Below are 24,907 nucleotides of genomic sequence, written 5' to 3'. Positions count from 1 at the left end.
AACAATGCAAGAATTCTAACAGAATGGTCTTATAAATAAATTCTTGAGGATGTGAAATTTTCCAACTCTTTTGTGCTCCTAAATCAAGAGTCTTTCTTAAGACGCCTTGTTCTGAACACTTCTCCATGAACATTATCACACATCTTCCCATCACCATAATGATTATTTCATCTTTCAGGGATCCTTTCTATTACTATATAAATATTTCCTCCATTTGGAAAATTCAAACATTAGGTTGGAATTATAATCCCTTCTCTTTCTGTGGGTATCACCTGTAAGATTTCTGAGGAATTTATGGAAGAGACATTGTAGAGTTTCTTGGTTCAGCTATGTTGGTGACTGCTAAGGCAGTGCATCAGGTAAAACACTTGCTAAAAAGAGAAAATTAAACGTACACAAAAACTAGCACATTTGGGGGCAATCGGTATTTTAGACTACATTAAAGAGCTTAAGGTAATTTTACCATAACCTCTTTAAAAAAACAGTTTTTGGCTATTAAACCAATACTAGGTACATATCAGGTAAGCTTTGAAGCAAAGTGTTTAAAGATACATAAACCTATACAGACTTGAGAACATGGAGAGGAAAATGTACTCACCTGTTTCTTGAGAGCCCTTGACTTGGGGATAGGTGTGTGGGAAAATGGAATCATGTAGAGTAACCAAGAATTGCAGTTTTATAGACAATACTTCAAATCTCTATGAAGAATCAATTATGAAGCCTGTACTATTACATATCTATATCTTAGGTAGTGGGAATTATTGATTTATAGTACAAAGCACTAAGGAGTTGTTTTCATTTATAGATAAGGAAATAGCACAGGTGTTTCTCATAATTTTCTTCTTTTTTTTTCATTTTCCCCTTTTGAATCATACTGGAGAGCAGATTAATAAAGCTGTTTTCTTCCAGTAGTTGAAGAAAAAGAATTTCAGTACATCTTTCAGAAAAGATTGATGTGAAAAAATCTCATAACTAGGCATAAGAAGGTTGGTGATGATGCCGGAAGTGTTGAGATTTTCTTGGTGCTACAGTTTGCAACCATATATATGATTTGCAATAAAAAAATAATGAAAGAGTATTCACAGGCCACTGAAGCATACAGAAAAAAGGACATTACAATATTTTTAAATTATGAATTACAAGTTTTGATTAAGTGTTCCAATAATACTTCCCTAGTTGTTACCCAGTATACTAATAACTCTAAATTTAATCTGTCCTAATGTTTTGGAATAAAATAAGGTATATTTTACTGTCCTAACTTCCTTTACTTAGGATATTCTTCTCAAATGGAGAAACCTGTTTGTCTCTATTTTTTCACAGAAGTGTTGGCTTTGTTTTACTGTGATAATGCAATGCTTAATTGTAATGATCTTGATCTTTTTCAGTTGAGTGACTCTCAAGCAGATTTTTATAGAATGATGTGAAAGACAAAGAATTTAACATTGAAAGAAGTTTAATAAGATTTTGCTTATCACACCTGAGAAGTGTTGCTAAAGTATATTGACGTCAGGTGGGAATATTTTACTTTTGAAAACTTGAATTCAAAACACATAGACTGTTGGGGATCCATATACTTGTTTCATTTTCTTCACTTTGTTTGCTTTTCAAACTGAGTTTACCAATACAGGGCCATCTATTTTGCCACTTCTCAGAATTCCATTTCAGAAAATTCTCAAAAAGCTAAGAAGTGCAGCTTGTCCTTTGTGTTCTGTTCCACTGCTCAGTACTATGCTGAATCTTCATCTGGGGCCTGAGGAACAGGACTTTAAAAGTCCTCTGAGGAAGCTCCATAGCAGGGCAACCTACTCTCAGGATCTGTGGCATCTATTTCTAATGAAGGGTAGAAAAGGCAGGAAAACTACCATGTAGACCTATATGAGACCTACTTATTGGAGATTTTAGGTTTTAACATATCATCATGTTGCAGAGTGAAATAGTTTTTTCAAGGTTAGGAGGAGTAAATAACATGGAGTTTGAAAATCAATACTAAAAAGAAAAAAAAACAAAATAAGAAAAAAAGCCAAAATCAATACTAGGTTTAATTTTGAAAGAGGAAATATGTCTAGAAATGTATGCTGGTGATGGTTGCACAACAAGGTGAACAAAATTGATCCCACTAGAAATTCACATAATGAATGGTGACATATGTGAAAAAAGGAAAGCAAGATGGCTTGTAGACATAATAGTACCAATTAGAGTGCATCTTATGATGGTAAACTCCAGGGCCAGTGGAGGAATATTAGAGAACCATCATAGCATAATGCCCAGTGGAGAGGACCCAGTGGAGACACTAGACCACCTACTCAGGCCCTCACTTGTCTTTCTCCAGGAAGGGGTGGCAGGGAGAAGCTGGGAATGACCCAGTTTAGTCCAGGAGAGCTACTTACTAGGTTCTGCCACTTAGTCTCTCTTTAGCTCTCTGTATCTGCTGTCTTGTCTCGGTCACAATATTTTGTTTATAGGTTTTTACAATTGTGTATTCTGTAAGGAAGATATATATATTTGAATAGAAATCTGAAGCAATTCTCCTGTCTTGTACCCTTATTGTACCCTCATAGGGTTCTGAGTTCTTCCTTATAATGAACACTATCTGATTGCTATCAAACTGAGCAGATGCAGTAAAATAAAATGATAAAGTAAAATAAAGATGGATCCTAATAAAAATATAAAAAATAAAACCAGTAAATTGTACCTAGACCTTCCAATGAGTAGAAGAATAACTTGCAAAAGTTTGGTGGGCATACATTATCTTTTCTTTTTCTTCCACTAACAATAGGTGTTCCTTAGAGAGTGGGACAAAGTGGACCAATTCGTTTAATTGTGAGCTCTGTGCCCAGATTCTCCAAGGCCATATAATAGTCAATAACCAGCATTTACCTCCAGCCTTTCTGTTTGGTGTCTCTGGTTCACTGGGCTCTAAGCCAATGTTTTCTCCTCTCATGCTTGTCCACATCAGGAAGCTGCTATCAGACACAGTATTCATAATAAGGCTGGGGAAGGAACCAGAGCCCTGTAAGGGTACAAGGCAGAAGAATTCTTCAGACTTGCAACCAATGGCCTTGAACTAGCACAAAAGCAGCTTTGTCCAGTAAGTATTGAGGGAGAAAGAACTATCAGAAATGTTTTATTCTTTATGAGGACTAACAGGACAGCTCTGGGAGCCAGACAAAGGAATACTAACAGAAAACTTTCAGCTAGGCAGACTGTGAAGATTCTGTCCTGTGTTGGGTAAGGGTCCAGATAACTCATTCACTTTTAACTTCCTCCTACACATGTTGCACTTCATAGACATCTCACCTACAAAAGCTTAAACTGGGCCCCTCTAAACTCTTCCTTTTTATTCCAGAGGATTATGAAGGGAGTAAATACAAACAGCAGGAGGATGAGTGTAAGCACAATAATATGAACTATATATGAGGAAGTCCTAGATTCCCAGCTCTGAGCTATGTCCATGACATATTTCAATTTATTTCATTTCACATGTACAGTCATCCACCAATCAAAAATGCCCACTTTTTTCCTAAAGAGGAAAGAATTTTTTGGATTGGTCTGTCTGAACCCACACGAGACAGCCTGCCAGGACAATGCTGACAAGCTATTCTCCTCACAGCCCCGGCATCACTTCCCTGTCACTCCCGGAGGACCCTCTTTGCTCTCTGTGCTCTTCTTTGGTGATACTTGGTTGATCACAGGATAGAACAATGTGTGCTGCCTGCTTTACTCAGCATAGGAAGGAGATCTGTGCATCACACTATGATCATAGAAAGAGCAGAAACATGATAATTCTGGACACATTTTCATCATGCAGTTATCTAGTATATACTTGCAGTATTCTACATCTTCTAAAATGTTTGTGATCTGCCCACTAAAACTGAAAAGGAAATGTGTGGTCAAATATAATTTAATTTCTGCTGAAGTAATTTGCAAGTTTAAAAATGTACTTCAGATATGCCTGTGGTTTATATCTCTAGATATTGGTTGAAATTTTTCTCATGGCTGGGAAGCAGTGAAGAAGGTTAGTGCATTGGATTCTGGGCCTGATAATTAATCTTTTTTAAAGTCATGTTTGCAGTACTAATGATTGCATTCCTTGTGGGGAGTTGGTACATGCATACAACACATCTCAATTACTATTTTATCTCCTTCATTTCCCCTCTCCCCCTTCTCCATTTCTTGTTTTGTCCTTTGTTTATAATTTGTGTTTTTCATATAAGAGAAGCCATGTGATATTTAAGGTCATGTGTCAGATTTATTGTACTTAATATGACCTTATGACTATGACCTGTGACACATTGTTAGCATCTCTATGACACAGAGTTGTCAAAAGATTTTCTCTACCTTATACAACTGAACTGAACAAGAAATAGATGCCCAGTGCTTTCCATGTGTTTAATATATGGCAGATGTATAAAATAAGGTTAAAGTATAATTTAGATTGTATTATTATTAGTCATAATGCTACTTTACTTATCATTCACCTAAAATATCCTGCACTTCAAGTAAATATTTTCCTATATCTATAATAGGATATTTAATTTTTTTCTTATATAAGTATGTGCTATAAATTTGTAGAGAAATGACTAACTTTGGCTTCTGATTCTGCAAGCCTAAATCATATTTGGCATAGAAGAGGTATCAAAAAGAAAAACTTCTGTTAAGCTTTGGAAATATCTTACCTATTTGTTACAAAAATTCACTGTTGTCCATGCTGTTTCTACATACTTAGTGATTGCTGGTCTGGATTATTATCTCTTTGAAGGAATGTCCAACAGAATAAGAGATAAGAAATAGCTCTTACTTATGTCTCCATCATGAACAAAAGAGCCCTAACATTTTGTTGAAAAACATTTACATTCTCCAATTATTCAAATTTGTACTAGACATATTTGTGGGCATAAAAACAGATAAGTTATGGTAGAAAGCAAGGAACATACTTTCTCCAGTTGGTAACAGGATTTGGGGATAATAAGAGAGGAGAGGACTGAGATGGAAAGAGAAAGTAAAAGTAAAAAGATGTGTTTTATATATTTTCCAGCTCTGCTGATGAATGTAGTTGTTATATATCATAAACGTATCAATAAATATCACTCTTATATGAATGAGCAATCAAAGTGTAAAAAGTCAAATAACTTACAGATGCATATCATAAAATTCTTTTAATTCTGAAGACTTTTTCTGGATTATGATATTTTTGTGTACTTCAAAGAATTTTTAAAACTAAAAGAAAATAACAAGGGGCAGATAGACAAGCATCCTTTATGCTTGAGATGGTTCATACTTGGGAGTCACCTTATGTTAGGGTGGATCACCTTTTGAAAATTACTTTCATCAGTAACTCACTATTTCTATAACAATGGAATTATTTGTTTGAGGAAATGATTCTATGATAACCTTTTATTAATTTTCAAACATTCCTTAGGTGCTACACAGACTGTGCAGATAGATGAAATTTTCCCAGTGTCTCTTATGCAGCAAGAGCACAGAGAGGGGCAGGATGTATACTCATAGTGCACATGGCAGCAGGTTACTTACAGAGACTTCAGTGTTGATTTCCTGTATTTCAAACCAGGGCACCGTCTCTACTATGAAGACAAATGGAAATATTATTCTCTACAAATCATGAGATTTCTTAGTAATTATGCAAGGACTATTATTAGATGTTTATCGGGATATTTTTGATAGAATACATTAACAGTAATAGCCTGTATTTGATTAGGATGAATTCATTTCACACAAAAATATAGGTGGTTATTAGTAGAATAAAATATGGCTGACCTGTTGAGTTTTATATAAATATCTCCAACAATATACTAACCAGAAATATTCATTTGTGAGATATGGAGAGAAATGGAAGGATTTGAAAGGATTATAATAAATTCACTAAATAATGTTCCCACCTAGGGTGAGGCTGCGCATTACGTAAAGCATTTGAGGTAGGCAATTCACAGAGAGACTTAAAACTACCTGTCATTTTAATATAGCACAGTGAGCTGGATAATGTAACATTTTAGACTATGTAGATGAGCTAGAGGCACTTTGTAGGTAAAAAATGTGTAAAACTGTTTTGGGTGCACAAATCAAATATAGGTTATGGAAAAATAGCTAGATAGATAGCTAGATAGATAGATAGAAAGGTAGATGTTTCTTTCGTGGAATACATGTCCAGGAGAATGGAATAATGGATAGATACCAGGCAAGGTGCCACTGAGCTAAATCCCCAGCACTATTTTTAAATATTCTTAAAACCTTTCTACCATATCTTTAAAAAGTAGATAGTTACTGTTTCCACTTTATAGAGGAAGATAACATTAAAATGTATTTATATAATTTTCTTTTATTATATTTTTTTAAAATTTTATTTTAATGTAATCCAAGTAGATACTCATAAAGAAAACATAAAACCAGTTCTATGGAAAAACAATTTTCATAACAAAACTAATTACAGAATAATGATTGCAAATATCCTGTGTATCATGATTCAAAGAGAATATTTACATTACTTTCTGTTCTTTTCCTTTTGCATTTATCTCAAATGATCATGTTGCGAGACAAGCAAATAATAAACCCAATTTGCCTTTCAGTAGTTTAGGTTAGAGAACTGGAATTATGTACAAGGAAGGATTGATGCAAATACCTCATATGTCATAGGAATGGTGGGGCTTGAACTGGGACTTTAGATTCTAACCTGGCACTAAAGTATTTAATCACACAAAAGTGGGTTTTATGTTCAGAAGAAGAAAATAAAAACAGTATTTCCATGACACTCATTATGGAACACAGATGGAAAAAAATCAAAGCTGCATCTTCCTTACTAGACAATTTACTGAGATAGAATGGGGTTAACATAAATAAATTTATAAAAATATCAAGTGTTTTTTATACTTGACACTGCAGTCCACAGTAATGCCACACTTGTGTCACTGATGATATTGGGTATGTGCAGGTAACTTAAATTTATCAAAACTTGAAGTCCAACAAAGTTAGTCCAACAAGCTATATTATAAATACTTTTCAAAATTCAAACAAAATCTGAGTGAAGACCATAAAAGAAGGAAATCAAAAAATATGTGCTGAAAATTCTCAGAAGATAACTGTCATATGATATTTTCTCACTGTGAACTATCAAAGTTAACAGTGGAGATGGGAATGGGGAAAAGGAATTAAGACATGTTGTGTACAGGTACAAATTTTCTATGATGAAAGCAATCAATATGTATGAAAAATAGCTACTAATAAAGAAAGTTAAAAGGTTCAAAAATTAACTTATGTTGAGGTTATGCAGTCTTAGTTCTTGTGCAGTGCTTTAAGTATTCTAAATCAAAGAATGTGTGCTGTTGTTTAGTACTTGGTGCCCATTCTTTCCTTTTTGCAACCATCTTTTCTTCTTTAAAGGTGTTCAAATCATACAGAACCACAAATCTAACCTATGTCTCAGATTTCCACCTCATGGATCTCTTGGAGTATCCAAACCTGCAGCCCATCCTCTCTGGACTCTTTCTGTGTGTGTACTTTGTCACAGTGCTTGGGAACCTACTCATCATTCTGATCCTCAGTACTGACTCCCAACTAAACACCCCCATGTATTTATTCCTCTTTAACCTGTCCTCTGACATCTGCTTCATCCCCACCATGGTCCCAAAGATGATTGTGGACATCCAGTCTCAGAGCAAACTCATCTCCTATGTGGGCTGCCTCACACAGAGCTCTCTACTTCTCATTTTCTTTTTTTTTTTCCTTTCAAATTCTTTTATTGCTACATTTTAGTTATACAATACGTTTACATTTATCATTGGGTGCTTTTACCTGTACATGTATCTTGGTTCTTATTTTTTCCTCATTATGTGTGTGCCCTTCACCCTCACCAGCCTTCATTATTTACATAGATTTCATTTCCATTTTTTTCCTTTTGCATAATTTTTCCTTTTCCTTCTTTCCTTTCCACTTCTCATCCCACCACTCCTACACCTTTGGACATTTTAATATTGCCAATTAAAAATTATTTGTTTTAATCATTTTAATCCTTATTTACACTTTCAGTTTCTCACACTAGAGAAACTATTCAGTACTTACATGTGTGTCTCATTTATTTCACTTAGGAGTGTGGGCCCAATATGCATCCATTTAGCTATGTCTCTACTTTCTCATTCTTTATGGCTGATTAGTACTCTGTTTTGTAAAAACCCCACATCGTCTTTATCCAATTTCCAGTTGATACACACATGGGCTGTTTCCAAGCTTAAGCTATTACAGACTGTGCCACTATAAGCATGGGTGCACATATACAGCTGTGGTATGGTTCTTTTAATTCGTTGTGGAAGATACCCAGCAGGAGAATAGCTGGGTCAAATGGGTTCTCTACTCCAAGTTCTTTGAGTTATCTCCTTACTGATTTCCACAGTGGTTGCACCAGACTGCACTCCCACAACCAATGGAGAAGGGCTCCTTTCTCCCACACACACCCCCCACACCACGTGTTATTCATTCATTTCTTCATAGCAGCCACTCTTTCTGGGTTGAGGTGGAATCTCAGTGTTGTGGCATCTGCATCTCTTGAATGACCAGTGATGTTGAACATTTTTTCATGTATTTATTTGCTGCTTTTACTTCTTTGTCTGAGAAATGTCTGTTCATTTCAGATGCCCATTCTTTAATTGGGTCTGAATTTGGGGGCTCTGATTTTTTTCAATTCTTTATATATGCTAGATAGTAGACCTTTGTCTGAGGTACAGCTACTAAAACTTTTTCCCGTCTTGTAGATTGTCTGTTAGATCTGTTGGTGGTTTTTCTTTCAGTGGAGAAGCTTTTTAATACAGTGAGATCCCAGTTGTTGATTCTTTGTGCTAGTTCCCCTGCTACTGAGGTTTTGTTCATAAATTATTTTCCTATGACAATGTCAAGAGTTTTACCTAAGTTATCTTCCAGCAAGTTTAGTGTTTCAGTCTTAATATTTACATCTTTAATCCACTTTGATCTTAATTTAGTGAATGGTGATACATATGGGTCTAGTTTTAATCTCTGGCAGGTTTAAATCACTTTTCCAACACCATTTATTAAATAGGCTATCTTTCTTTCAATGAGGGTGGTTGGTTCCTTTGTCAAAGATGAGGTGGCTGCGTATGTCTGAAGTTGTTTCTGCATCTTCTAATCTATTCCACTGATTCTCAGGTCTTTTCCTTTGCCAGTACCATGCTGTTTTTATTCATAATAGCTTTGTAGCATAGTTTCAAGTTGGGGATTGTGATATCCCCACCATGTCTCTGTTGTCTAGAATTGCTTTTGCTATTCTAGGTCTCTTCAGGTTCCAAATGAATTTTTGGCTTGTTTTCTCTAGTTCTCTGAAGTATATTGTTGAAATTTTAATCGACATTGCATTAAATCTATGTATTAGTTTTGGAAGTATGGACATTTTCACTATATTAGTTCTTCCTACCCAGGAACAAGTGATGTCTTTCTCTTTTCTTATATCCTCCTCGATCTCCTTTTTCAGAGTGCTGTAATTTTCAGTTTAGAGGTCTTTTGCTTCCTTTGTGACATTGATTCCTAGATATTTCATTTTTTTGCTATAGTAAAAGGAATTATTTTCTGAATTTCTATCTCAGTGATTCTGCTATTTCTGTATAACAAGGCTATTGTTTTTTTAATGTTGACCTTATATCCAGCTACTCAACTGCATTTGTCAATTAAGTCTAGAAGTCTTTTATTTATTTATTTATTTATTTATTTATTTATTTACCAGGGATCAAACTTGGGACCTTGCACTTGCGAGGCAGGCGCTGGAACCACTGAGCTAAATCCCCGGCCCATAGAAGTCTTTTGATTGAGTTTTCTGGGTCTTCTATGTAAAGTATCATATCATCAGCAAATAATGACAGTTTCACTTCTTCTTTTCCTATCTTCATTCCTTTTATTTCTATCTCTCTTGTAATTGCTGTGGCTAATATTTCCAGAACTATATTGAACACGAGTGGTGATAGTGGGCATACTTGCCTTGTTCCTGATTTTAGCATGAAAGTTTTTAGTTTTTGACCATTTAGCATGATGTTGGCTGCTGGATTTTCATAGATAGTCTTAATCAGGTTGAGATAAAGACTTGCTATTCCAATTTTCTGTAGTGTTTTTATCAGGCATGGGTGTTGGATTTTGTCAAATGCCTTTTCTGAATCTACTGGGATAAGCATGTGTTTTTTGCCTTGACTCTGCTAATATAGTGAATTACACTTATTGTTTTACTAATGTTGAACCATCCTTGCATCCCTGGAATAAATCTGACTTGGCCAGGGTATATGATCTTCTTCATGACCCTCTGTATTCTTTTTGCCTGTATCTTGTTGAGGATTTTTGCATCTGTATTCATTAGGGAGATTGGTCTGTAGTTCTCTTTTTGGGTTGGGTTTTTCCCTGGTTTTGGAATCAAATTAATACTTGTTTCCAGGAATAAATTTGGAAGCCTTGCTTCCCTTTCAATTTCCTTGATGAGATTAAAGAGTAATGGCAATAGTTCTTCAAATGTCTTGTAGAATCCAGCAGTGAAGCCATCAGGACCTGGACTTTTCTTTGATGGTAAAATTTTTATTACATTTTCAATTTCACTCATTGTAATTCGGGTGTTTAGACTTTCTATATCTTCTTCATTTAACTTTGGTAATTCATATGTATCTACGAATCTGCCCAATTCTTTGTTTTCCATTTTATTAGAGCACAGGTTCTCAGACTAGGTATTGATGATCCTCTGAATTTCTGCTGGGTCTGTTGTGACTTCACCTTTTTCATTCTTATTTGCATGGATTTAAGCCTTTTCTTTCTTTTTTTGATAAATTTGGCTAGAGGTTTATCAATTTTTTTTAGTCTTTTGAAAAATCAACCCTTTGATTCATTCATTTTATGTATCATTCTCTTACTCTCCATTGCATTGATTTCTGCTCTGATCTTTATAATTTCCTTTCTTCTACAAGCTTTTGGTTTGTTATGTTCATCTTTTTCTAGGAGTTTGAGGTTCTGCATTAGGTTATTTATCTGAGTTCTCTTTGTTTTCCTAATATGGGCTTTTACTGCTGTGAATTTCACTCATAGTTCTGGTTTCATTGGGGCCCATAGATTTCTATATGTTGTTCTGGCATTGTCATTTACTTGTAGAAACTGTCTAATTTCTTCTTTAATTTCCTCTATAATGCATTGGTTGTTCTGGAAGGTTTTATTCAATTTCCATGTATTTGTGGGAGTTTTGCAGCTTCTTATGTTATTGACCTCAAATTTTATTGCACTATGGTCTGATAATATAGAGGGGGTAACTCCAGTTCTTTCCCATTTACTTAGACATGTCCTATGAGCTAGCATGTCGTCTATTTTGGAGAATGACCAGTGTGCAGTTGAAAAGAAGGTGTATTCCGATTTTGGGGGGGTGGAACACTTTGGAAACACCTATTAAGTCCATTTGTTCAATAGCTTGGTGCAGTTCTAGAATTTCATTGTTAATTTTTTCTCTAGATGATCAGTCTATTTGTGATAGTGGAGTATTGAAATTTCCCACTACAATTGTATTAGTGCTTATTTTATTTTTCATGTCGATTGATATTTGTTTTGTATATTTGGGGGCATTCATATTTGGTGCATATATATTAAGGGTTGTCATCTCTTCCTCTTGGATTGTTCCCTTTGCAAGGATGTAGTGACCATCTTTGTCTCTCTTAATTAGTTTTGGTTTGAAATCTACTTTATCTGCAAGTAAGATTGCTTCCCCTGCCTTTTTCTGGGTTCCTGTTGCATGGAGAACTATATTCCATCCTTTTCCTTTCAGTCTATGAATTTTCTTTGAGTGAGATGTGTTTCATGTATACAGCATATTGCTGGATTTTGCTTCTTAATCCATTCTGTCAGTCTATTTCTTTTGAATGATGAATTGAGGCCATTAACGTTGAGTTATAATTGACAAATATTGATTCATCCTTGTCATGATGTTTCACTGTTCTTGGGTCTTTTATTTCTTCTTTTTTCCCTTTTTCCTTTAGTTTCTTGCCTTGCTTAGTGGCTTCCCTCTGTTGGGCCTCATGGATTTGTGACCTTCATTGTCTTTTTCTGGGATATTGCTTAGAATTGTTTGGATTGTTGGTTTGGTGTTCATGAAATTCCTCAGGTATTCTTTGTCATGAAAATATCTAATTTCCCCATAGATTTTGAAAGACAATTTTGCAGGATACAACAGTTGGAAGTTTTAAGTTGGAAGTTATGTTCTTTTATTGCTAGAAATACTTCACTCCATGCTCTCCTTGATTTGAGGGTTTATGTTGAGACATCTGGTGTGATTCTGATGGGTTTTCTTTTGTAGGTGATTTGTTTCTTTTCTCTAACTGCCTGTAGGATTTTGTTTTTCTGTTAGGTTTCTGAGATCTTGACTACTATATGTCTAGGTGTAGCTTTTCTTGGTCATGGCTAGTTAGAATTCTATATACCTCACGTATCTGTATGTCCAATTCTCCTCCTCTGTCTTGGAAGTTTTCTACTATTACTTCTGTGAACAGTATTATTTATGTCAATTGTACATTCTCCTGCTTTTTCATGGACTCCTATCCATTTTATGTTATTCTTCTTTGCATCAGCTTTCAGCTGCTGGATTGATTTCTTGTGGTGCCTTAGTGTTTTTAAGAGATCTCTGTTTTTATGGTCCTTAGCCACAGTTGTGTCTTCTATATCTGATATTCTATCTTCAGATTCCCTTAATCTGCTCTGCATGCTTTCAATGGAGTTTTTAATCTCCTGAATATCTGTTTGAATCTGTTTCATGGATGCCGTTTCTTTCTTATTTTGGGTGATCATTGTTTCTATTTGTTTCTTATGCTGGACATTCATGGCTTCCAGCATGTTTCTGAGCTCATCTAATTTTTTTTTTAATCTGTTTCTGTTCTAGAGCCTCTAATCATGACTTTCACTCTGCTCACCATCTCTCTAGTTATCTGGGAAATTATTTCTGTTTTGAATTTTTCTACAGCCTCATTCATCTGTATTGTTACTTCTTGTGTTATCAGCTCAGGCTATCCAGGTGGTAGATTATCAGACTTTTCCACCTCGTTTCCTCTAGACTTTTTCTTCTGTGGGGTGGAAGTCTGAGTTTGTGCCTTATTTAAGTGTCTACTCATTATTTTTTGTACTGTCCATGGTTTAGTTCCTGGGTTGATACTTTGAAGTTGTTTATTGTAAGTATCTTTATTTAGAACACTTATGGAATGATTGCTTCTCAGAGGTGTCTTCAAGATATAGCTGGTCTTTAGATTTTGAGTCTCTAATGGCTCTGAGGCTGTCTCATTTTCATTATACCAGGAAGGACAACTGATTAGATCACTCACAACACCTTAGCCCAAGTGATGCAATCAACAACACAATAGCATCAAGTACCTCTTAGAAAATGACAATTTGTGGTAGTTATTAATCTATCACCTTTAACTGTGTGAATTAAATAAAAATCAAGGAAGAACAAACATATGTTTATAGTGAATAAACTTTTCATTATAGCAATTTTCCCTTTGGGATGGGGAGATAGAAGGCTTTGGGAAGGGAGGAATAGGTAAGTAAAAGAATAAGGGAAAGTTATCAGTGAGGCCAGAAGGCACAAGTAAGAGAAGGAAAGAGAAGAAAATAAAGATGAAGAAATATGAATTAGAGGCAGAACAGGAGCACAAAGGGAGATGAAGAACTATGTGGGACAGCGAGGGAGTGAAGCAGAGAGAGAAAGAAAAAAGAGAAAAATAAAAATTTTAAAAGAGTAGTAAACAAGAAAAAAATTTAAAATAAGAGCAAAAAATAGTGGTAATTTTGAAAATAACAACTAAAAGAAGAAAATGAAGGGCCTCCTTCAGGGTATGTCTCTGCTGTCAAAATAGACAATGTGGCAGCAGTGTGCAGTTATAAGTCAGTGAGTTCCCAGTAAGCCAGTCACAGACTCATGAGATTCAGACAGATTTCTGGCTGCAAGTCCCAAGTTGAGCTCCCTGACTTTCTGTAGGGGTGCACTATGCAAGGTTCTACTGCAGGTTCCAGCTGCCATTCCCCTGAAAATAGTCCAGGTTCTGACGAGAAGTGATGATCCCTCCAACTGACCAAGCATGGTGGTCTGGTGTGCCTTTATTGCAAAGATTCTCTTCACTTTTCCAGTGGGCTTCAGTTACCATCGGGGAGCCTGAGAGAGGCCCTCTCTCTGTTGCTCCCTTCTGCAGCTCAGGACAATGGCCTTTGTGCACCCCCCTGTGCTTCTGTAGTGTGTAGAAGGGTATCCAGGTGGTAGATTATCAGACTTTTCCACCTCGTTTCCTCTAGACTTTTTCTTCTGTGGGGTGGAAGTCTGAGTTTGTGTAAGAAGCTGTACAGCCAAGAGCCCAGGGAGTTTGGGGTGGTGGGGAATGGGGGTGGGGTGTGATGGTGGTGAGGGGTAGGTTGTTGTTGCAGGTGCCTATGTGGGTGAGCTGGTGGCTGGTATGTGTGCCTGGGGGGTTCCTCACTGGTTCAGTCTCCAGTTTGGTCTCCTGGTCACAGTGGGTGGAGCAAGCTGGACTGAACAGGGCACACTCAGCCCACTCCTGCTCTGCCCATGCACAAGGCCAAGTTAGAGACTGGTGGGTGTGCCCAGGGGGTTCTCACAGGTTTGGTCTCTGGTTCACCATTGGGTCTGTTTCTCATTTTCATATGTTTGGATGACATGCTCCTGACAGTGATGGCCTATGGCAGGTTTGTGGCCATTTGTCACCCACTATGATACCATAGAAATATGAATCATCGTCTCTGTGGATTCTTCATTTTTTTTGTCTTTTTTGTTTAGTCTTTTGATATCCTAGCTGCACAATTTGATTGCCTTGAATTTTACCTGCTTTAAGGATGCAGAAATTGCTAATTTCTTTAGTGACCCTTCTTAACTTCTTAATCTTGTCTGTTCTGATATAGCATTAAAAAAATACATAGTTGGAGGCAGGGTTTTAGCTCAGTGGTTTCTCCACCTGCTGTGTAAGTGCAAGGACCTGAGTTCAATCACTGGTACTAAAAAAAAAAAAAAAATACATAGTCATGTATTTTGTTGGTGCCATCTCTGGTTTTCTTCCCCTCTCAGTATATAATTCTTCTCTTAGTATATAATTATTTCTTCCATTCTGAGAATCCCATCATCAAAGGGGAAATATAAAGCATGCTCCACCTGTGGGTCTCACCCCTCAGTTGTTTGCTTATTTTATGGAACAACCATTGGAGTTTATTTTGCATCTGCTGTGTCAAATTCTCCTAGAAATAGTGCAGTGGGCCCACTGATGTACAAAATTTTCACTTCTATGCTGAACCCCTTCATCTACCATCTGAGGTACATTAAATGTGCCCTCAGTAGGGTCCACAGCACAAAAATATATTCTCAGGAACTGCAGCATCCATTTGAAACACAGATTGAAAAAGGCAATAAATTTCAATGTCTGGACCTTCAATGCTGTCACCTTTATCACTTTTTTATAGTTTCATATTTTCTATTCTTCATCACATTTGATAGTGCAATGGTGTTCTCCAAGGTTGAGGTAAGGAAGAATGGGAAATATTAAAAATACTTAAACTATCTTTCACTTTGGAAGAATAACACACTTTCTGGAGAAAAATTGTTATGATGGTTTCACTACAATGCAAATGGATCAATGCCATCAGAGAGTGTAATTAAAAATAGGTAAAGTGGCACATTTTGTATGTATTTTGTCACTATAAAAATGAAATAAAATGCAGAATGATACTTATTTTTTTAAAAAACATACAGTTCAAGTATATACACAGAAACTTCCTAATTGTAGGAAGTTTCCAAAACCTATATTTACAATTCTTTTCCTTTTCTTATCTTTCCTCCATTAACATTATGAAGTCCATAGACATTGGGCTAACATGGGCCAATTTCAGTAATTATAAGCACTTATCATTGAAACTCTCAGCTCATAGTACAGTAAATGAACATCCTGTACCTCTAGACCTTCTTCTTGATGCCCTAGTCCAATGGGCTCCATATCTCTGCCTCCACCTTTATGGTTATCTTCATCAGAAGTGCCTGTCCATCACTATATTCATATCAATTCTGAGGACAGAGCCTGGCCTTTCCCTGGTCACTGGTCAGAGTTGGGACATTGTATCCATAGTCTTTGGTTATCATGAAGCAGACAGAGCATAACCAAGTAAGTGCTGAGGGAATCCCAGTTGGAGGAAGGGCCATAGGAACATTGTTTCTTTATCATTCGGGCATGGGTCTATAGTTGGGTTAGACAAATGGGAGAATATCAATGTGAAATTTTCAGGTATATGAATTGTCAATCATATTCTTGTTTGTAATGGAGATCCCAAAATATCATTAAAAATTTGCTTTCCATGCACATTGGTTTTGCTTCCCATTGCTATTTTACCCACAAATGAAGAAAAAGGAACCATATAAACTATTTGAAAAGCACTGCAGAGAATTAATGATTGTGCTCATGATTTTGATGAGGATGACAGTAACTCTTAAATCCTGAAGCATTGTTAAGGGCTTTATAAATGCCACAATCAGAGCTATGCATCCATGCAACTTGTTTCACCTCTTCTGTGTAGTCATTCCTCTGTTCTAAGGTCCAGTATTATCCTCATTTTACACAAAAGGAAAGACTACAGGATTTGTGTGTGTGTGTTTGGCAGGTATCAGTTTGTTATGTAAAAGAGATCAACATTTATTTGAATCATCTGTCCGGTTATAGCTTATGAAAGAATCCTGGCTTATTTTACATTGATAACATAAAAAGCTACCTTATTTTCCTTTCTTTCCAGGAAAGCTGTTGCTAAGTATGGATATTTTAGTGTGATTTCCAGTAGATTATTCCTGAACCATGAACTATAAAAAACTGTTATATATATGCATAATTCCTCATGATAAATCCAATCACTATGTGTTGCAAACATATACTAATAAAAATTTTAAAAAGAAATGTACATCATTAAATGTGTCTACTCTGATACAGGTAGTCAATGTCATTGGCAGTAATAATAATTACAACTAAAGAAGTAATTTTAAAAATACAAAGAAATATTGCAAAGCAGCAATTTCCAACTCTGGTGTAAGAAACAAACCAAAGAACTTCAAATGAAATATTTCTATTAAATTGGTTTTGTCCTGTGGTAAATGAATACAAATAATGCCAAATCCATTGGTAAAGGGAATAAAATACAGTACGATCCAATAATCTGTACAATTCAAAGTGTTTTAAAGTTTTTATTCACATTGTATAAGGTGTGGAATTATAACCTCCATTCGACAGATGACAAAGCTGTCTAGTTGTAGTACTGTGATTTTCTGTACTTTTCTCTTGCATTTGCTCCCAGATAAGTTATGGTGTGAGCAGATAAATTAATTATCTGGACTTTACTGTACCTAGCTGAAGTAAAAGAATTATAATAAATGACTCAGGAAAAATTGGCATAAAAACTTATTAACTAAGAATAAGATTACTAGGATTTGGGACTTTCCTCAGTGCTAAATCTTCAGTTCCAACCATGTTTTAGGAGAAGACAAGGAGCCAGTATAATACAGCTTGTGTAGGACACAACATTTTTAAAAAACAAAAAAAATCACAGCTTTCTCACATAAATGCAATGAACTGTGGTTGTATAATGTTTATACAAATTAACCAGCATAAAATGAAAATATTCAAAATTATCTAACAATTTTAATTTTTTAATCATTGATAAGTGAGATGTATGATGAATTCCACATTTGTGATCACAGATGACATTGATTATATGCATCAAAGTAAATGTTCTTTATAAAAAATTTGAAGACCTCCAAAGCCAAGTATAAAAGTTATATATTACATGAGTTATGAAACGATCTGTATCCAAGTAGTTATATCTGTTAAGGAGGGAAATCAAACAATGGTCAATTCAAAGGATGGTGAATTTCATAGAAGATAATTGTCACTTAGCAATATCTTCTTTTTATAATTATTTAATTAATCTGCATATATTTCAATTTTAATATTGGAAGCATTATAAATATAAAATGATTCAATATATTATAGTCTTAAAATAAAATGAGATTTTCTTACAGCTTCTTCATTTCCTTTAGTAACAATAACAGATTTACAAATAGAGAAACACTTTCCCTTTTCTATGTTGTGTTAATGAGTAAGCTGTAATCGTAGATGTGCTACACTTAGTGATCTCTGTCTTCCAGCATTGCAAATTTCAATATCTCTCAAGTAAGTCTGCATAGAAGGAGATAACGCAGAAACCAATAAGGAAAGATTTATCAGATAATAATCAGAATTATTGCTGAAACTTTTGAAAGTCAGTGTGATATTTTATATGAGAACTTGACTTCAAAATACATACAGAATGCTTGTGCCCCATGCTTCTTTTGTCTGATCTTAATATATTTTTTGTTAAAAGGTGTCCAAGCAATATACAACCACAAAATATAGCACATATCTCATAATTCTGTCTTCTGAGACTTTCAGAGGATCCAGATCTGCAGCCTGTTCTCCTTGAACTGTTCCTGTCCATGTACCTGGCCACAGGGCCCAGAAACCTGCTCATCATCCTGGCTGCCAGCTCTGACTCCCACCTCCACACTCCCATGTACTTGTTCCTTTCCAACCTGTCCTTGGCTAACATGTGCTTCAACTCCATCACTATCCCAAAGATGATTGTGGACATTCTAACTCACAGCAGAGTCATCTCCTATGTTGGCTGTCTGACAAAGATACCTCTTTTTATAGTTTTTAGATGTATGGATGACATGTTTCTGACTGTGATGGTGTATGATCATTTTGTGGCCATCTGTCACCCCTACATTACAAAGTCATCATGAACCCCCGCTTCTGTGTCTTCTTAGTTTTGGTTTCCTTTTCAGTTAGTCTTCAGGACTCACTGTTTCACAATTTGTTTATCTTACAATTTACATATGTCAAAGATATAGAAATTTATGATTTCTTCTGTGACACTTCTCAACTACATAGTCTTGCCTGTTTTGATACTTTTTCTTACTTTTTTTTTTTGTACTGGGGATCAAACTCGGGTCCTTGCACTTGCACAGCACGTGGTGAAACCACTGAGCTAAATCTCCGGGCCTTTGATACTTTTACCAATAATATAGTCACATAATTTATTGTGGTTATCTCTGGATTTCTATGTCTTGGATCATTTTCTCATTCTGTAAAATCTTTTCCTCCACTCTGAGGGTCTCATCATCAAACATGCAAAGCCTTCTCCCCCTATGGATCTCACCTGTCAGCTGTTTGCTTATTTTATGGAACAAGACTTAGTTTGTGCATGGACTCAGCTCTATCTCTATCTCATTCTCCCAGAAATGGTGGAGGACCCTCAGTTGTGTACACTGTGGTCACCCCTATGCTGAATCCTTTCATGTACAGGCTGAGGAACAGGGACATTAAAAATTCCCCAAGAAGATTACATAGCATGAAAGCCTAATCTCAGGCCCTTGGCACCCATCTGGAATATAGGTTGAGAAATTCAACAAAGGTAAAAATCAAGATATGTTACATGCCTCCTTGGTCATGGGGTTTGTAGATTGTGGGTTTTAATTCTTCATCATATTTGTAGTAGAATTGAGGGAGCCAGTATTTGGGGAGAAAAAATGCAAAATTTTAAATGGTTATAAATATTAATTTAGGGAAGATGAAAAGAATATGCAGACTCTTGGCACTTGTGCCTCCACAACAATGTAAATATGGTTGATGCCACTGACCTGAGTATGTAATATTTATATAAATGGTAATTTCACTGCATTTGCCCCATAAGCAATAGAAAAAGTGGATGGATCTTTCAAAAAATAAATCATGCACAGAAAAACTAGTATAGTGTGAGCTGAAAGAAGTGAGCTTCCAGTTTTATAGAGGAATAGAGCAAAATTTAGAGAATGCTTACTTTTTTCTTCTTTCTCCACTAATATTAGGAAATCCTTAGAGATATGGACACTGTAGTCCCATTTGACTAATTATGATCCCCATGCATGAAGGCTCCAAGTTCATACCACAGTCAAAAATAAGATTTTGCCCCCAAAACTGCACCCTGATGGTGTAGCCACCCAGTCATGGAGTGAAATCTCTGAGACACTGAATCAAATTAAATCAAATTAAATCTTTTTTCCTTTAAATTGTGAGTGTTGAGCATTGTATCTCAGCAAAGGGAAAACTGACTAATAGAAACATTTCTTAACAGAGAAGCAGAGTGATTCTATCTGACCGTGTACTTCAGAAGCCTCTGTAACTAATTTCTTTGGAAAGGTTTAGAGTTCTGGGCTACAAAATACCTAGAATGCTGTAAGCTGCATGTGATGTGTGATTTTAGATGGAACTCCACACACTAGACTATGAATAGAAATATAGAAAGTAAGGGCCAGGCTCAGGAGGTTTTAGTTAGGAAAAAGGACTATTGGCAGTACTACAAGTCCTGTCTGTCTGTACTACAACTCATGTCTGTACTACAAGTCATGTCTGTCACATGCTGGTAGGAAAATTGTATCATTTTGTCTATGAATTGAGGCTACTTATTTATTCTCTATCCATCCATTAAAGAAAGAAGACTAATTGATCTGGCAGATGACATTTCAAAGCAACTCAACATTCAGGCTGTGGTCTGGGTCAGCCTGGCTTATTTTAACAAATTTTACAGCAAGAATTGTAAAAAAACACAGAGGATAACAATTTTAAAAGTAAATTTTGACCATAAGGAATCACGTGTTAAGTGTTAGCTAAACGTGTTTTTACTGAAGAGATTAGTATCATTAAAAAGAAAATAAGTACTTTGTACACGAATAAGAGGAAAATGCTTTGATAGCATGCCACAAATCAGTAATACCACACACATTTCAAGCTCTAGGGTGCAAAAATGTCAACCTGTTATTTGAGAAGAGAGTCCTTGGGATTTGTCCTCAATGAGGGCTATCCAGGAAATTTGCTTATCAGGATTCATATCTCCCCATATATATGGTGAGGCAATTAGAGGCTGCTGTAAGCATGTTCCAAAGAGGCCTGGCTACTGCTTGAAGTGTTGCCAGATCTAGGCATATCCATCTATATGATAAAGGCTGTACCAGCATGTAAAATCCAAAGGTTTTGGGGCTTAGTTTGCTTATCATAATGATCTTTAGTTCCATCCACTTTGTTATGAGGGACATGATTTCATTCATTTTTGTGCACGAATAATTTTCTATTCTTTATAGATACTATATTTATTTTATCTACTCATGGGTTGATGGGCATAATGGGATGTTTGTACAGCTTTCCTATTGTGTATTGTATTCATGGGTATGCATGTATCAATATAGTATGTTGCCTTTGTTTCAGGAATATACCTCAGAGTGGTACAATTGGATCAATCGATATGTCTATATTCAATTATTTTTATAGAAACCTCTATACTGATTTCCATAGTGGTTGTACTAGTTTACTTTCCCACCTCCAAGGTAGAAAGTTTTCTTTTTACCTGAATTCTTGCAACCATTCATTTTTCTTTCATATTTTTGAGGACAGCCACTTCGACTGAGATGAGATGAAATCTCAATGTTATTCTGCTTTACACTTCTTTTTTTAAAATTAATTTTATTGGAACATTTTATTGGTGTATTTTAGATATACAATTCATTTAAATTTATCATTGGGTGTTTGTTCCTGTACATGATATATCTTGGTTCGTATTTTTTTCCCATTACCTGTGCGTCCTTCACCCCCTCCAACCTTCCCTATTTACATAGATTTCATTTCCATTTTTTTTTCTTTTTGCATAGTTTTTCCTTTCCCTCTTTTCCTTTCCCCTTCCCCTCACTTCACTCCTTCATCTTTGGACCTTTTATCCTATTTCAAATTATCAATTATTCATTTTAATCATTTTAACTCTTGTTTGCACTATCAGTTTCTCACACAAGAGAAACTATTCGGCATTTACATATGTGTGTCCTACTTATTTCACTTAAGAGTAGGGCCTTGATATGCATCCATTTAGCTATAAATGACTCTAGATTTTCATTCTTTATGGCTGAGTAGTACTCCATTTTATTTTAAAAAACACACACATTTTCTTTATCCAGTTTCCAGTTGATGGGCATTTGGGCTGCTTCCAAGCTTTAGCTATTACAAACTGTGCCACTATGAACATGGGTGCACATATATCACTGTGGTATGATTCTTTTAATTCTTTTGGGAAGATACCCAGCAGGGGCATAGCTGGAGACATTGGCATAGGAAAAGACTTCATGAACAAAACCTCAGCAGCATGGGAACTAGCAGAAAGAATCAGCAACTGGGATCTCATCTTATTAAAAAGCTTCTGCACTGCAAGAGAAACTACCAATAGAGCTAAGAGACAACCTACACTATGGGGAAAAAATTTTAGAAGCTGTACCTCAGACAAAGGGCTACTATCTAGAATATATAAAGAATTGAAACAAATCAGACCTCCCAAATTCAAAGACCCAGTTCAAAAATGGGCATCTGAAATGAACAGACATTTCTCAGACAAAGAAGTTAAAGCAGCAAACAAATATATGAAAAAATGTTCAATATCACTGGTCATTCGAGAGATGCAGATGAAAACAACACTGAGATTCAACCTCACCCCAGAAAGAATGGCTGGCATCAAGAAATCAACAAATAACAAATGCTGGCGGGGTTGTGGGGAGAAAGGAACCCTTCTCCATTGTTGGTGGGAGTGCAGTCTGGTGCAACCACTGTGGAAGTCAGTATGGAGATACCACAAAGAACTAGGGCTAGAGGTCCCATTTGACCCCGCTATTCCCCTCCTTTACACTTCTTTAACAAATGCATCAAGAACATACACATTGGCAAAGGAGAGGTGATTTCAATAGTGATTATGAGAGAAATGATGTCCACACTTAGAATGAAACTAGCTCCCTATCTCTCAATATATGGAGACATTGCAGCTCTTTACACTCGTCATGATAGGGAATCAACTGAAGTGCCCACCAATAGATGAAGGGATAAAAATGTGGAATTTTTACAATTAGAAATATGTTTCTTCCAACAAAAGGAATAAAGCCTTCCACGAATGGAACTGGAGAACATTATTTTAAGTGCAATAAATAAGGCATAAAAGACAAATATTGCTCACTGTTACATATGTGTAGAGGGTAAGAAAGTGAATCTCACTGAAATAAAATAGTGTTTACCAGAGACAGCTGAGAACTGTGTTGTGTGTGTGTGTGTGTGTGTGTGTGTGTAGGGGTGTGACCTGGTAGGGGGGTGGTAAATAGGTACAGGGGCACAAGTGAGATGAAAGTTAACTTTTAATGTTTTGTAGCCCAGTAGGATAAGTAGGGTTGACAATAATTACATATATTAATTACTTAACAAAAATCTAATAGGAAATCAAATGTTCTGAACATGATACATATTTCAGGATAGAGACGTGCCAGTTACCCTGATATGTTCATCACACATTATATATGTTTTGAAATATTATACTGTGCACCATAAATATGTACACTTCTATTTGTCAGTTAAATACTTAAAAATAAAATTTTTAAAAGGAAACTTTCTGAAGACAAATTATACATAAAGTAGTTTCACCTGTAGCCCATATCTTAAACTGAATTTATTTTAAATTGGATCAATAGCTTACATATATCTAAAATCACAAAACTCACAGATTAAAAACAGAAGAATTTCTCCATTACATTTAAATGGAGTGACACATACTTATATGTGACACTGAACCTGGAGCAAAAACACAAATAACAATTAGAATTGCATCAGAATCGGCAATCTAATGCATCAAAAGATATTATAAAGGAAACAGTATATGGTACTGACATGAAAACTGGCACAAGACCGTGGAATGGGATAGGGAGCCAAGACATAAATTCACAAATTTATGATTAACTGATGTTTTACCCTGGTTCCAGGCATACACCATGACAAAAGGACAAACTCCTCCATAAATGATGGAGGCAGGACTGGATATCCATATAAAGAAGAATGAAATTAGACACTTATCTTACACTGTACATAGAAAGCAATTCAAAATGAATTAAAGAGTTACATGTAGCACATTAAAATGTAAGGTTACCAATGCAGTAGTTTCCAGTATTGTAAATGTCTGGAAGCTAAAGGCCATCACTCTGAGCATCTCTTGTAATTGTAGGGGTCAAAGGTAACTTGTACGTTGACATGATGTCTCAATAAATTTAGTACTAAAATAGTTATATTAAAATAGTTATATAAGTTTTTCTTTTCCTTAAATGTGTATACATTTTTGGCAGATTCTGTATATTCAATGGAACACTAATCAGTTCTGAAAGAAATAAAACTTTTTAAATAATGGAATTGGGTAAGTATTCATTAAAGAACCTAAAATTTTAGTAAGAGAGGAGAAATAACTTTTTTCTTTTAAAATTTTATAATGAAATTGCCAAGAAGCACTTGTGAAAGATGTTTAGTCATTGATAGCTCAAATCAAAAGCACAATGAGATACTACTTCACACCTGTGACAGTTAAGCTTATGTCAAATTGTTTGACTTGGGAACCTCCCAGGGGATTGGTGGAGCACACTTCTCAGTGTGTCTGAGGGGGTCATGGAGGCATGGCTTTAGGTATTATAATGATCTCTCCTTCTTTGGCCCTTTTCACTTGCTGTGCTTTTCTGTGCCCATGAACCAAACAGCTGTACTCCAACATGCATTCCACCACATCTCTTCCCTATAGCCAGACAATTATAGACTGAACTCCCTGAACACATAAGTCAAATTAAATGTTTTTTCCTCTAAGTTGTGGGTGTCAGGAAAGTTGACTACTACAACACCTATTCAGAGGCTATAATTTTGATACAAACAGAAAATTAAAAGTATTGGAAATAATGAGAAGTTGTTAGAACCTTTATACATTACAGTGTAAAAAGTGGTTATTCTTC

Source organism: Heterocephalus glaber, unplaced genomic scaffold, assembly GCF_053883595.1.
Source record: "Heterocephalus glaber isolate CG9 unplaced genomic scaffold, H.glaber_assembly_v1.0 deba00001859, whole genome shotgun sequence".
NCBI classification, from domain to species: Eukaryota; Metazoa; Chordata; class Mammalia; order Rodentia; family Bathyergidae; genus Heterocephalus; species Heterocephalus glaber.
Note: the sequence above shows the minus strand (reverse complement) of the source record.